This window comes from Lepidochelys kempii, chromosome 3 (assembly GCF_965140285.1).
Source record: "Lepidochelys kempii isolate rLepKem1 chromosome 3, rLepKem1.hap1, whole genome shotgun sequence".
NCBI lineage: Eukaryota > Metazoa > Chordata > Testudines > Cheloniidae > Lepidochelys > Lepidochelys kempii.
The window spans coordinates 79,328,111-79,342,260 of NC_136382.1; the positions used below are offsets into that span (position 1 = coordinate 79,328,111).

General features: G+C 40.8%; 1 non-coding gene across 1 annotated transcript; it reads left to right on the forward strand.

Moving 5' to 3' along the window:
* The first annotated feature begins 8,131 nt into the window (after nt 1–8,131).
* Nucleotides 8,132–8,319, forward strand: LOC140909821 (U2 spliceosomal RNA). Its single transcript, XR_012158360.1, has one exon. It is a non-coding gene; the product is annotated as a U2 spliceosomal RNA (small nuclear RNA).
* Nucleotides 8,320–14,150: the final 5,831 nt, after the last annotated feature.

Below are 14,150 nucleotides of genomic sequence, written 5' to 3' on the forward strand. Positions count from 1 at the left end.
ATTTAAACTTGGAGAGTGGTCAGTTTGGATGAGCTATTACCAGCAGGAGAGTGAGTTTGTGTGTGTATGGGGGTGGGGGGGATGTGAGAAAACCTGGATTTGTGCTGGAAATGGCCCACCTTAATTATGCACATTGTAGGGAGAATGGTCACTTTGGATGAGCTATTACCAGCAGGATAGTGAGTTTGTGTGTGTGGTTTTTGGGAGGGGGGTGAGGGGGTGAGAGAACCTGGATTTGTGCAGGAAATGGCCCAACTTGATTATCATGCACATTGTGTAAAGAGTTGTCACTTTGGATGGGCTATCACCAGCAGGAGAGTGAATTTGTACGGGGGGGTGGAGGGTGAGAAAACCTGGATTTGTGCTGGAAATGGCCCACCTGATGATCACTTTAGATAAGCTATTACCAGCAGGACAGTGGGGTGGGAGGAGGTATTTTTTTCATATTCTCTGTGTATAAATAAAGTCTGCTGCAGTTTCCACGGCATGCATCTGATGAAGTGAGCTGTAGCTCACGAAAGCTCATGCTCAAATAAATTGGTTAGTCTCTAAGGTGCCACAATTACTCCTTTTCTTTTTGTAAAACAATGGAGATCCACCTTGCAGATGACACTCACATGACTGGAGTACTGTCATGGATGGATATAAAATGTTCAGGAAGGACAAGCAGAGCAGAAAAGGTTGGGGAGTTGTACTGTATGTAAGAGAGCAGTATTACTGATCAGTGCTCTGGTATGAAACTGCAGAAAAACCTGAGAGTCTCTGGATTAAGAATAGAAGTGTGAGTAACAAGGGTGATGTTATGGTGGGAGTCTGCTATAGACCACCGGACCAGGGGAATGAGGTGGTCGAGGCTTTCTTCCAGCAACTAACGGAAGTTACTATATCACAGGCCTTGGTTCTCTTGGGAGACTTCAATCACCCTAATATCTTCTGGGAGAGCAATACAGCAGTGCACAGACAATCCAGGAAGTTTTTGGAAAGTGTAGGGGACAATTTCCTGATGCAAGTGCTGGAGGAACCAACTAAGGTCAGAGCTCTTCTTGACCTGCTGATCACAAACCGGGAAGAATTAGTAGGGGGGAAGCAAAAGTAGATGGGAACCTCGGAGGCAGTGACCATGAGATGGTCGAGTTCAGGATCCTGACACAAGGAAGAAAGGAGAGCAGCAGAATATGGACCCTGGACTTCAGAAAAGCAGACTTTGACTCTCTCAGAGAACTGATGGGCAGGATCCCCTAGGAGAATAACATGAGGGGGAAAGGAGTCCAGGAGAGCTGGCTGTATTTTAAAGAATCCTTATTGAGGTTACAGGGACAAACCATCCCGATATGTAGAAAGAATAGTAAATATGGCAGGCGACCAGCTTGGCTTAACAGTGAAATCCTTCCTGATCTTAAACACAAAAAAGAAGCTTAGAAGAAGTGGAAGATTGGACAAATGACCAGGGAGGAGTATAAAAATATTGCTCAGGCATGCAGGAGTGAAATCAGGAAGGCCAAATCACACTTGGAGTTGCAGCTAATGAGAGATGTTAAGAGTAACAAGAAGGGTTTCTTCAGGTATGTTAGCAACAAGAAGAAAGTCAAGAAAAGTGTGGGCCCCTTACTGAATGAGGGAGGCACCCTAATGACAGAGGATGTGGAAAAAGCGAATGTACTCAATGCTTTTTTTGCCTCTGTCTTCATGAACAAGGTCAGCTCCCAGACTACTGCACTGGGCATACAGCATGGGGAGGAGTGACCAGCCCTCTGTGAAGAAAGAAGTGGTTCTGGACTATTTAGAAAAGCTGGACGAGCACAAGCCATGGGGCCGGATGCGCTGCATCCGAGAGTGCTAAAGGAGTTGGTGGATGTGATTGCAGAGCCATTGGCCATTATCTTTGAAAACTCATGGCGATCGGGTGAGGTCCCGGACGACTAGAAAAAGGCCAATGTAGTGCCCACCTTTAAAAAAGAGAAGGAGGAGGATCCGGGGAACTATAGCCAGTCAGCCTTTCCTCAGTCCCTGGAAAAATCATGGACCAGGTCCTCAAGGAATCAATTCTGAAGCACTTAGAGGAGAGGAAATTAATCAGGAACAGCCAACATGGATTCACCAAGGGCAAGGCATGCCTGACTAATCTAATTGCCTTCTATGACGAGATAACTGGCTCTGTGGATGAGAGGAAAGCAGTGGATGTGTTATTCCTTGACTTTAGCAAAGCTTTTGAAACGGTCTCCCACAGTATTCTTGCCAGCAAGTTAAAGAGGTATGGTCTGGATGAATGGACTATAAGATGGATAGAAAGCTGGCTAGATTGTCGGGCTCAACGAGTAGTGATCAATGGCTCCATGTCCAGTTGGCAGCCGATATCAAGCGGAGTGCCCCAAGGGTCGGTCCTGAGGCTGGTTTTGTTCAATATCTTCATTAATGATCTGGAGGATGGCATGGATTGCACCCTCAGCAAGTTTGCAGATGACACTAAATTGGGAGGAGAGGTAGATATGCTGGAGGGTAGGAATAGGATACAGAGGGATCTAGACAAATTAGAGGATTGGGTCAAAAGAAATCTGATGAGGTTCAACAAGGAGAAGTGCAGAGTCCTGCACTTAGGGTGGAAGAATCCCATGCACCACTACAGATTAGGGACCGAATGGGTAGGCAGCAGTTCTGCAGAAAAGAACCTAGGGGTTACAGTGGGCAAGAAGCTGGATATGAGTCAACAGTGTGCCCTTGTTGCCAAGAAGGCCAATGGCATTTTGGGATGTATAAGTAGGGGCATTGCCAGCAGATGGAGGGACGTGATTGGTGAGGCCTCATCTGGAGTACTGTGTCCATTTTTGGGCCCCACACTACAAGAAGGATGTGAAAAAATTGCAAAGCGTCCATCGGAGGGCAACAAAAATGATTAGGGGACTGGAACACATGACTTATGAGGAGAGGCTGAGGGAACTGGGATTGTTTAGTCTGCAGAAGAGAAGAATGAGGGGGGATTTGATAGCTGCTTTCAACTACCTGAGAGGTGGTTCCAGAGAGGATGGTTCTAGACTATTCTCAGTGGTAGAAGAGGACAGGACAAGGAGTAATGGTCTCAAGTTGCAGTGGGGGAGGTTTAGGTTGGATATTAGGAAAAACTTTTTCACTAGGAGTGTGGTGAAACACTGGAATGTGTTACGTAGGGAGGTGGTAGAATCTCCTTCCTTAGAAGTTTTTAAGGTCAGGCTTGACAAAGCCCTGGCTGGGATGATTTAGTTGGGGATTGGTCCTGCTTTGAGCAGGGGGTTAGACTAGATGACCTCCTGAGGTCCTTTCCAACCCTGATATTCTATAATTCTATGATTCTATGATCTGAAAACTGATTTTTTTCTTTTAGTGCAAGATGGGTTAAAGAAATGCAGAAAGAGAACTACACTGAAATTGTACAATAATAAAAATTAAAATAGAAGAACAAGCCTTGCATTGCTGAATGATCATTTCCATATGATAAGCTTCTGATTAATAAGATAAACAACAAGAGCAGAAGTATAGCAAGGGATATTTGATCCTTTTTTTTTTTCCTACCAGCTAAATGAGATGATGAGCCTGTGAAAATGAAGAGTTTTACCAGACTTATGTGGAGTGCTGAATCTAATCAAACCCTTGAAGGAAGAATTTTAATGCAGTTTGTAACAAGGTTAGAATTACAAATGAATCTTATGATGTATTTTTTTTTCTAGAGCTTATAAATTGCACAAGAGCATGAAAGATTTTTTTCTGTGTTAGAAATCTTCAAAATCCCATGAACTCTTTAGTTTTTATACCACGGATAAGGTGGGATTTTCAGGAAACTAACAAATAAAATTTTTCAGTCATTAAGCTGAAAAATAGTTGAACTCTTCTTTTTAAGAAGACTAAAGAACTACAAGTTTTGAAGAGTAGCTTATACTTAAACTTTTGTAGTGAGTCAAAGAAAATCCCAAAGTTTTTTAAAGCTTAGATTGTGACGTGTAGTGGATTTTTAAGCTTAGAAGCATTTTCAGTGAAGATTTTGCTGTTCAAAGTTTTAGTCTTTCTTTCAGAAAGCTGTGCTTGGAATTTAAATATTTAAATGCAAAATATGAAGGGGTCAAATTCATTCATTCAAATTGACACTGACAGTATCAATATCCTAAGTAACAACATGGATGAATATACTCAAACATTTATCAATCTTGGTAGAGAAGTATTGAAACTTAATACATACATTTCAGATAGAAATATACTTACTCTTTACCTAGACATGCAAAACTTTTGATTAAAGTACAAATATTAGTGAGCAATTTCTCCACTCCTCCACCATAATCTCAAAGCTGTAAACATATTGTACATATATTCTCCAGAGTGTGCAGTGTGCCTGGGGCTGTATACCCTAAAAGCAGTAAAATCAACCAAAAGGTAAGAATGTATACCAGGCTCAGTCACGTCCCATATGCCCCCTTTGTGTCCACGGGTTGCTCTGCGCTGTTGGGCCTCAATCCCTCTGAGTTCCCCCAGAGTAGTTCAGTCATAGTCGAGGTATTTACCATAATATTCCCCTTCTCCCAGGATCTAATTTATTCAGTATCATTGTCCTGGCCTCCCTGTCCCATAGCTCACCCTGGCGGCTGTAACTCCTCATTCTCCTTCAGACCTCTCCCTTATATCCCTAGATCTGATCTCAGTCAGTAACATAACCTTTCCTGTCATGTGACAAGTTATTTCCCCACCTGGGGAGGCAAGTTAAACTTGTCATAGGTGGACAGGCTCATTGCCTCTTAGAGATCCAGTATCCCTGTGACAGAATGATTAGTCAAACACACCAAAAGCAAGCAGAGCAACTTCAAAAGCACACTCTGTGTTTTACTTTTTTAAATTCGGATAAACTTATCATTCATGTGTGTGTACTGGGTGAGAATTTTCAAATGTGAGTGCTTAAGTTAGGAACCTAAATCTCTATTTAGACTCTCAAACAAAAATATCCTGATTTTCAGAGGCACCTGCAACTTGGAGTGAATGCAGTGAGAGTGTAGATATTCTGTTCTAAAAATCAGGACACTTTTGTTTAGGAATCTAAATTAGCAAGACTAATTTTAGGCACTCAGTTATGTTGGCCACTGTATTCATCTGCACTCTTGCAAACTGTTTTGCTGCTTCTGACTCTTTGCACTATTTTTAAAAACAAGTTCTGGTAACTTAAATATGTTTTACTTTGAAATGTATATTATACACATATCTTGTTGCTACCAAAAAACTCAGTCATCACACAGTCAGCAGTGAGTGAAATGTACTTCACTCACGTAGAGCCCAACTTCTGGTGGCTCTCTGAAGATGAGGAAATCTCCTTCAACCACATCATCTTGGTGAAGAGCAGCCTGTCTGCAACAGCTAATTCAGCCCATGGACAGGAAGAGCAGCTACCATTCTTCTGAGCCTACTACACAATGTGTTACAGCCAGCAGGTCCCCATAATCCTGTGGTTCCTGTCCTACAAATGCTGATAGGTTAGTGTAGGAGGGCTGGGGGGCCCACTAGGGTGAGTCGGGGGGAGAACCTCCATGAGCCCCTTCATGCTGGGCTTTACCTGTCACCTCAGTTTCTGCCCCATTTTTTCTACCCCAGTGGCTTTGCTCTCTCGGCGGCTGTCCCGCTTGCACCACCCTGGTTACGGCCCTGGAATTTGGATTGTGTTGTACCACTTTCTTATTCCTTTTTCTATAAGTAGTCTGTTTGCAATTTTAAGCTTTTTGGGACTCATTCTACATGTGTGTGAAGTGCCCAGCATAACTTTGGGTGTCATATGATAAAACAAAGAATGAAACGCCATACATCTAAACTGATTTTGTTCTTTCTTTTCACTAGTATATTAATTTATAAAAGCAAATCTAATCCTGTCTAATTTTTTAGCCCAACTCTGCTCTCATTTACATCTCATTTAACCCAAAGGAAGTGGGGTTGCTCCATATCAACACTGGTATAAATAAAAGCAGTGTGTGACCACAGTTTCTACCTATCTACTGTATCTACCATAACTCCATATTGCTAAAATGCAATCAGTGCTCTACTCAAATGCTGAGGCCTGGGTGGTTTGGGGACTGGGACTTAGAAATAGTCTTTTATTTCTGTCACTAGGTCAGGTCAGATTAGGTCAGGTTGACAGTGACCATCCGCAGACTATTGAGTGGCCTGTGTTGAATGATTAGCCAATCACAAAAAAATCATTACAGTTATCCTCTTTCCTTTTCTTTTTGTGAATACAGACTAACACAGCTGCTATTAAATATTCCTCATTTTACCCACTCTTCTCCACTATAGAAGGCAAACCTCAGCAAAGTGCAATCTCAGAAAACAAGACCAAGATCTTTTCCTACTTTACATCTATAAATTCTTATATCCCTTAGTTAAATGTCAGTTGGTGGACATGTTGCAGTGCCATTAAAAATAGCTCTAGCTCCCCTTCCAACACATACCATCACCCCTCTACCCCCAAATGCATTATTTTAGTCCCATTTCTGCCATGTAAAAATGTTGCTAGTTGGAATGAGCAAAATTTAAAAGGAACCACAATCACTAATTGTTTTCTCTTGACTGACTTTTGCATTGTATGTGGTTTATTTGCTGTATTAATAATTTATGCCTTTCATGTAGTAATGTTCTTTAAAAAAATTAATAATGATAATGGAAAAAGCACCACTAAATCCATCCATGTGTTTTAATTTAACTTTCATTAGTCTACTAGTTTGCACCCCAACTGCATGAAGTATGGCTTGCTGCATCAAAGTCTGCCCTGACTCTTACCCTTGCTGAGTCCCTTTGAAACTAATGGAGATGAATGGGGTTCGGCAGAACAAAGTTTGTCCTTCATATCCAACTGGGGAAGATAAAGCCTTTCTTAGAAGTTTTTAAGGTCAGGCTTGACAAAGCCCTGGCTGGGATGATTTAGTTGGGGATTGGTCCTGCTTTGAGCAGGGGGTTGGACTAGATGACCTCCTGAGGTCCCTTCCAACCCTGATATTCTATGATTCTAAAGCCAGTTGACCTATTCCCATGGGGCTCCAGACTCCTGCAGTGTTTACTTCCAGACTGTAACAGGTAACTTATATAAAGTCAGTATCTAAATGCCCAGAGATATGGGAAATCCACAGCCTAAGAAATCCAAGGCCAGAACAAACTGGAAAAATAAGCTTCACAATCCATTGGCAGGCTGATTAATGGTCTCTTCGATATGATTACAGAGATTATACCAAGCTAGGTTAGAAACTTTTACAAGTCTGTTAAAGCACCTATAGAAAAACTAGTAGTCTTCAAACCAGGAAATTATGTGTGTGCTGTCATAAAGAAATCAGAGCTCACAGGACTCATCCATCTCCCATTAAAGCCTATGGGATTCTGTCCATTCACTACACTGAGACTTGAATAAACCACTACCTTGCCTCAAAGCTCAACCCAGGATATTTGCTGTCATGATAACAATGGAGCTGAAGTAAAATTCAAGGCCAGGAAGATATAGCTGCTAACACAACTCAAAATGAGATCAACACTAACAACGACTAAGCTTATTTAATTTCCATGTGAATCAAAGTGAAGGGATACTTCTTGACTATTGGCTGTGTGGTCTCTCTCCCTTCATGTCATTTTTTGTACTGTTAGGTTGTGGGTAAATTTTTGTTCAGAAAAAAAGGACATGTCCCATCAGTAAAGAGAAGTGTAGATGAGAAATTTTCAGAGCTACCAAGCTAAGTGTATAATGGTGTAGACAGGTAGTGTAACCAAAAGCAACATACACTTCCAGGGGGCAGGCGGATTAGCTTTGCTGATAAATCAAATACCAACCACACTGTAAACCTCAGGCTAAGTTTTCTCCCTTTCTTGCTTGGTCATAGGGTTGCCCTGAGGCAACCTCTTTGTCCTAGACTCTAGTTCCCTCTCCTTAAAGAATCACTCACGACTCACTCACTCCCACGGAGCCACTAACAAGCCCCACCAGTCACGATAACTCAGCAGTTAACAGTCAACATCTCTCCACAGGGTTCCGACACCTGTCAAAAGGGTAAGTCAAAAGGAGGCACCCTGCCACACTACTGCACTCTCCATGTAATAATAAGGATCCCTCTCTCTTATTTAGTGCTTTTAATCTGTAGAACCCAAAGCCTTTATCGCTTCTCGGCTCCTCGGACCTAAGATCAAAGTGTAGTACCTTTATCAAAGTACAAATAAATGTCCTTTATTTGAGGACTGTATATTAAATTGATTTTTGAAACAGGGGGATGGAATGGGAGCTTGTTCTGTCCACCCCATGCATTGACCTGGTATTGCAATGTCTCTGGGAATGGTAAAAAAAAAAAACAACAACAAAGCCTTTAACAGAGGCAATTAAGTATCATCAATTGTGGCTGGTGCATAACCTAAGTTCTGGGTTTCGGGCCCATTTGCTGCTTCTGCTCTTCAAATCCAAAGGATCATGCTGATAAGCTTCTTTGCCTCTCTGTCTCCTATACAGAGTCACAGACAAGCTTCCGGGGTTGGGGGGACTCTGCACTGAAGCTGCTCACACACTCTGAAGCAAACTCTTTATTCAACACCTGAAGAGGCCTGAGAAAGCAGCTTTTGAGTTTGCTCTAGTCTCAGACCTGCTTCATTCTTTCATAAGAAGAAGGCAAGTCACCAGTCCTTCCTTCTTGAACTACTCTCTATGGTGCTGTATCTGCACTCAAAATGCTAGATATTGCCAGTTCCTCCCACTCTGGGTTGCACTCACCCAGCCTGTCCCACTCCACTCTGCCTCCATGCCCCCCATTCCTCCTCCTATTCATTCCCCCCACCTCCAAACCCAGGCTGCACTGGGAGAAGAGATATTTAGCAGAAAGGTTTTTTACTTTGTTTTCTTAAGAGGGGTTTAATTTGTAGATTTTAGCCTCATTAGCAACCACCCCTATCATAATCCCTATTTTGCAGGTGGGGAAATAGAAGCACAGAAAATTGAAATGATTGACCCAAGATTATGCAGACAGGCAGTGACAGAGCCAGGTCACTTTGCTTCTAGTCCAGAGCCCTAATCCCTAGAACACATTTCCCTCCATCAGGCTTGCTAAAATTCAGCGGTAAATAAGAATACGGCGTTCAGAGTTCATGGATGTTCAGAGGGCTTTACAAGCATTTTTCAATTAATCCTGACATCTATAAAATAAGATCCCAGGATTGTCACTCTGATTGTCACTCTGAAGCCCATTATATCTGTAGAAACAATGAGGAGTCCTTGTGGCACCTTAGAGACTAACAAATTTATTTGGGCATAAGCTTTTGTGGGCTAGAACCCACTTCATCAGATGCATGGATTGGAAAATACAGTAGCAGGTATAAATACACAGTACATGGAAAGATAGGAGTTGCCTTACCAAGTGGGAGGTCAGTCTAATGAGACAATTCAATTAACAGTAGGATACCAAGAGAAGAAAAATCACTTTTGTAGAGGTAATGAGAGTGGCCCATTTCCACCAGTTGACAAGAAGGTATGAGTAACTGTCGAGTCAGTGTGAAGCAATGGAAATAGCTACAAGCATGGTTGAGGACACTTTTTGTTCAGAATAGATTCAGGTTAAATCATAACTGGGTTTTGCAGTCTGTTACCATCCAATTTTTTAATTTTCAGCCATTTTGATTTTATGACCCACATAATACACGTATTACACACAGGTAAAACATACAGACTTGCATTTATTTATGACACACCAAGTGTCCTAGACTATTGTGATATCAGATGTAGCTCAACAAATCACCACCCTGACTCTACAGCTAATTTGCTTGCAACAATTATATTGACTGCAAGAGGGAGACTGCACAGAAGGCAGATTACCTGTGCCCAAATCAACACAAACCTTCCAGCATAACGCACACAAATCAATACAACCAACACACATAATAACTCCAAACACACACAGCTCCTCATGACAGACCCCTCATTGGCTACCCACTTAACTCTCTCAGCACAATGCAACCCCCACACAACACCACAACCAGCATACACAGGCACCCCAAACATCACCCTGAAGCCTGGAATGGCTAAAGAGTCAGTATGAAGTAATGGAAACAGCTACAAGCATGGCTCAGGGCTTGTTCAGAATATCACCAGGTTCAATCCTCACTGGGATTCTTTTACTTAGCCATTTTTGGCTTTTTTACACTTGTGATTTTATGAATTACACCCATGTAACAGCATGGGCTTCCAACAACTAATTGAGGTATCAAGTATCAGAGGGGTAGCCATGGTTAGTCTGCATCCACAAAAACAACAAGGAGTCCGTTGTAACTGAGTTATAATCACCACCATTTTCCAGATGGGGAAATGGAAGCAAAGCTGTTAAGTCATTTGTCCAAAACCATTGAAGGCAGAGACAGAATTAGAACACAGGACTTCCCAAATCCCAGACTTGTACTTAAACCACTCAGCTAAGGTGTTCAGCACTTTTTGTTTGTTTTATTCTTACAGAGGAAAATCTGAGAGTCCTCATTCTTTTTTCTGATTTCCCATCCACTCTATTGTGAAGGTCAAAACTATAACAGGATTAAAAAAAAAACAACTAGATAAGTTCATGGAAGATAGGTCCATCAATGGCTATTAGCCAGGATGGTCAGGGATGCAATACCATGTTCTGAGTGTCCCTTGCCTGTGTTTGCCAGAAGCTGGGAGGGGACAACAGGGAATGGACCACTCAATGATTGCCCATTCTATTCATTCCGTCTCAAGCATCTGGCATTGGCCACTGTCAGAAGACAGGATACTGGGCTATATGGACCATTAGTCTGACCCAGTATGGCCGTTCTTAGGTTCTATTTTATTTTCAGACTCTACATGCAGCAGGGTAATGTTTTTACATACTATCCTCCTTTTCTGCTGCTCTTCCATTATGATAAACTCTGGAGAACTATAGAACAGAAGAGACGTAAAAAAAATGGACAAAGATGGAAATAAAAACATACAATCATTTACAGCAATGCTTTGAAAAATATTTTGGAAGCAGTGGATGTTGATTATAATTCATAAAAGATGTGGAAACTTTATATAAACTAAAGTCTAAAAATTTATGTTGAACAGCAGTTGTAATCTGGTACAAAGGGCAAATCTCCCACCCTTCAATCACAATACTTTGGATAATTGTTTTTGTTGGGAAAAATTTACTCTGAGAATGTGCAGCTGAAAATAGAAGCCAATTCAATGAGGCACACAACACATTATGCTGTGCAGAGATTCTCTGACAGAGCCTTCTTGGAGCTGTTCACTAAACTTTTTTTTTTCCAGATAAACCTTTTATGTTGTATTACTTTCTCACCTATTAAAATCACTGAAATTCCTCTAGATTGGAAATTGAAAAGGAGAGAATGTGGTACAGCATATGTTTATCATATGACATTGACAACATTTAAGTATTGTTACATTTGTGATGAAAATGTGATGTAATATTTTTATAGGTTTCAGAGTAACAGCCGTGTTAGTCTGTATTCGCAGAAAAGAAAAGGAGTACTTGTGGCACCTTAGAGACTAACCAATTTATTTGAGCATGAGCTTTCGTGAGCTACAGCTCACTTCATCGGATGCAAATGAGCTGTAGCTCACGAAAGCTCATGCTCAAATAAATTGGTTAGTCTCTAAGGTGCCACAAGTACTCCTTTTCTTTTTGCAAATATTTTTATATTAACTAAAACCTTGCCTGTCTTGCAAAAAAAGATTTTTTCAGAATCCCTTCTAGTAGTTTTCTTTTACTGACTTTTAGATTAGTTTAAAGGAGTCTCTTTTGGGGGGGAATACGGTAAATTACAAATAAATATTTATCTGATGTCAACATATTTTCTTGCTCCACCTGTCACTTCCCCTCAGATACTCTCTCATCCTCCTTATGTTTCATATAATGCATACTCAATTCCTAACTCATTCAAATTTTAAACTGCAGAACACATGCCACTTGCAGCATTGTTAACCATAAAAACTCTTCAGAATTTGGTACCTGACCCATAAACCAGCAGCTTTTCCAATAAGTGAATGGGCAGGATGCCCTCTGAACACATAGATTCTTTCCTGAATTCACATGTTGGCTTGACTTTAGAAAAAAAAATTGCCACCATATAAGGATTTTTTTTTCTTTTTTTGCTGATCTGGTAGGACAAGGTAGAATGCTGTACAGGAGTGAGCATACTACAGTCCTTCTGAAGAAGTCTTTCATCTTATTTTGGCAAGAGGTACTAAGGTAACAAGCTTAAACATGTTTTCACAGGCACAGAAACAGCGAAGCTATATATGGTTTCTTGTCCCACTTTTATTTCCCAAAAGCCCCCAGTATGAATGGTTGCTATGTGCATTCTGATAGCTTAGTGTGAATTTTGTTTTAGTAGGGGCAGGAGGCGATTTCTGTGATCATAAACATACCTTCTTTGTTTATCAAGAATTAAAATTTATCCTTTTCTGACAGTACCTGAAAAACTATCCAGCAATCTTTAGTTGAGTACATAGGGTAGATGAACCCCTCAAATTTTGTATAGAAAGGACAGTTGACAACTGCTTGGATTTTGGGGGAAATCAGGGGGAAGGTGTGCATTTCGGTTTGATGAAAAATCTGTTTTGGTGCTTCAGTGCTACAGACTCTAAAAAGATCAAAGATACTTTCACCCACTGCACTCAATCAGCATTTTCAGGGGCAGTGTGCCTTTTTTTCAAAGTAAGTGTCATTACAATAAATGCTAATTCCAACTGGCCAATGAGAAAGATGGCTACATTAACAGTAATTTTAAGAAATGGAAGGAACAGGGATGAAAATAGATAAAAGGAAGATAAAGAAGGTAAGGAAAAGACATAAAAAAGAGAAAGAAGAAATGAATAATAATAGGATTCTACTACTATTGAAATATACTAAATCTATCACATGCAAACACGCTCAGATTCTGTATTTTGTAAGTATCACAGCTCTCAGATTTTAACAGAATCAATCCCCCCAAAAGCATTAGAATTACATTTTATTTAAAGCTTACTTTCTGGGGATTGGAGTTCCAATTTTCATTTAGCTTTCTGTTCTGTAACCCGTTACTTTTTATTACTGATAACAAAGTGAACCCCCAGTCTGCCGTGTACAAAACACTCAAAATTAAGGAAGTAATTGAAAAAATGTCCCCCTCTTAACCAAGATAAATAAAAATATAGACTTAGAAGGGCAAGGGGAGGGTTGTTACTCATACTGTGTCAATCACAAAATCAGGAGTCAGTTTGAAACATAATCTAAATTATGTGCATCTCAATATTTCTGATAACACTGCTCCTCCAACTTTTAGATTAAGAACTTCTGATCCTGTTTGATTCCTGCTGCTAAAAGTGTACATATCTATTGCAATTCAAGGGAATACTTATTAGTTCACCCAGCAGGAAGCATTTGAGATTACAGTCTATTACACAGGATGCACAAAAGTCAAAGAAGGTTTAGCTACACCAATTTGTCATTAAAGAAACTACATGCCAGGGGTGGAGAATTTTTTTTTTGTTTCTTGATAATGAGTAATACATCATGCAGAAGCTCTCTGTTACTAAGCAATCCAGATCACATCTTGTTCCTGCTCTTGATTAGAGGTTAGCAAAATGGAGAAAAACACCCATAAGCAACTGAATTCACCTACAACACAAAGAAATTTGGAGTGGGTGTTGTGAACAGTCTCTCCCTTCAGCTTCTCAAAACCCTGCCTGGTAGGCCCTCTTTCTGAATTAAGCTGCACACACAGTCCACCAAGTATCTGTATTATTGTTTATGTTCCACATACATCATCATGACATAGCAGCAGTTATGTGGTGCTCCCTTCCTGCTCCCTGGCTCAGCCTTTATACAGCTTACTTTCTTCTCAGCACTACCTACCTGATTAGCTCATCAGGCTCCCTATATATATAGATGCAAACTATCCAAACTACCTAAGTCCCTCCTACTCTAACTACACCCAGTGCCCTAGATGTTCTAAGTAACCAGAGTGCTGGCTTTCAAAGTGCTGGATTTATAGCTGCTAACAGCACTCAGTCACAGTATTCAGTGTGGATTAAATTGATCCTCCAGACAGTGGCTCCCACAAGACTCTATTTACTGTTTAAAATCAACTTAATCACTTAACATGGAGAGTAAGTGGGGTCCATTCAAGGCTTTCTGCATAAG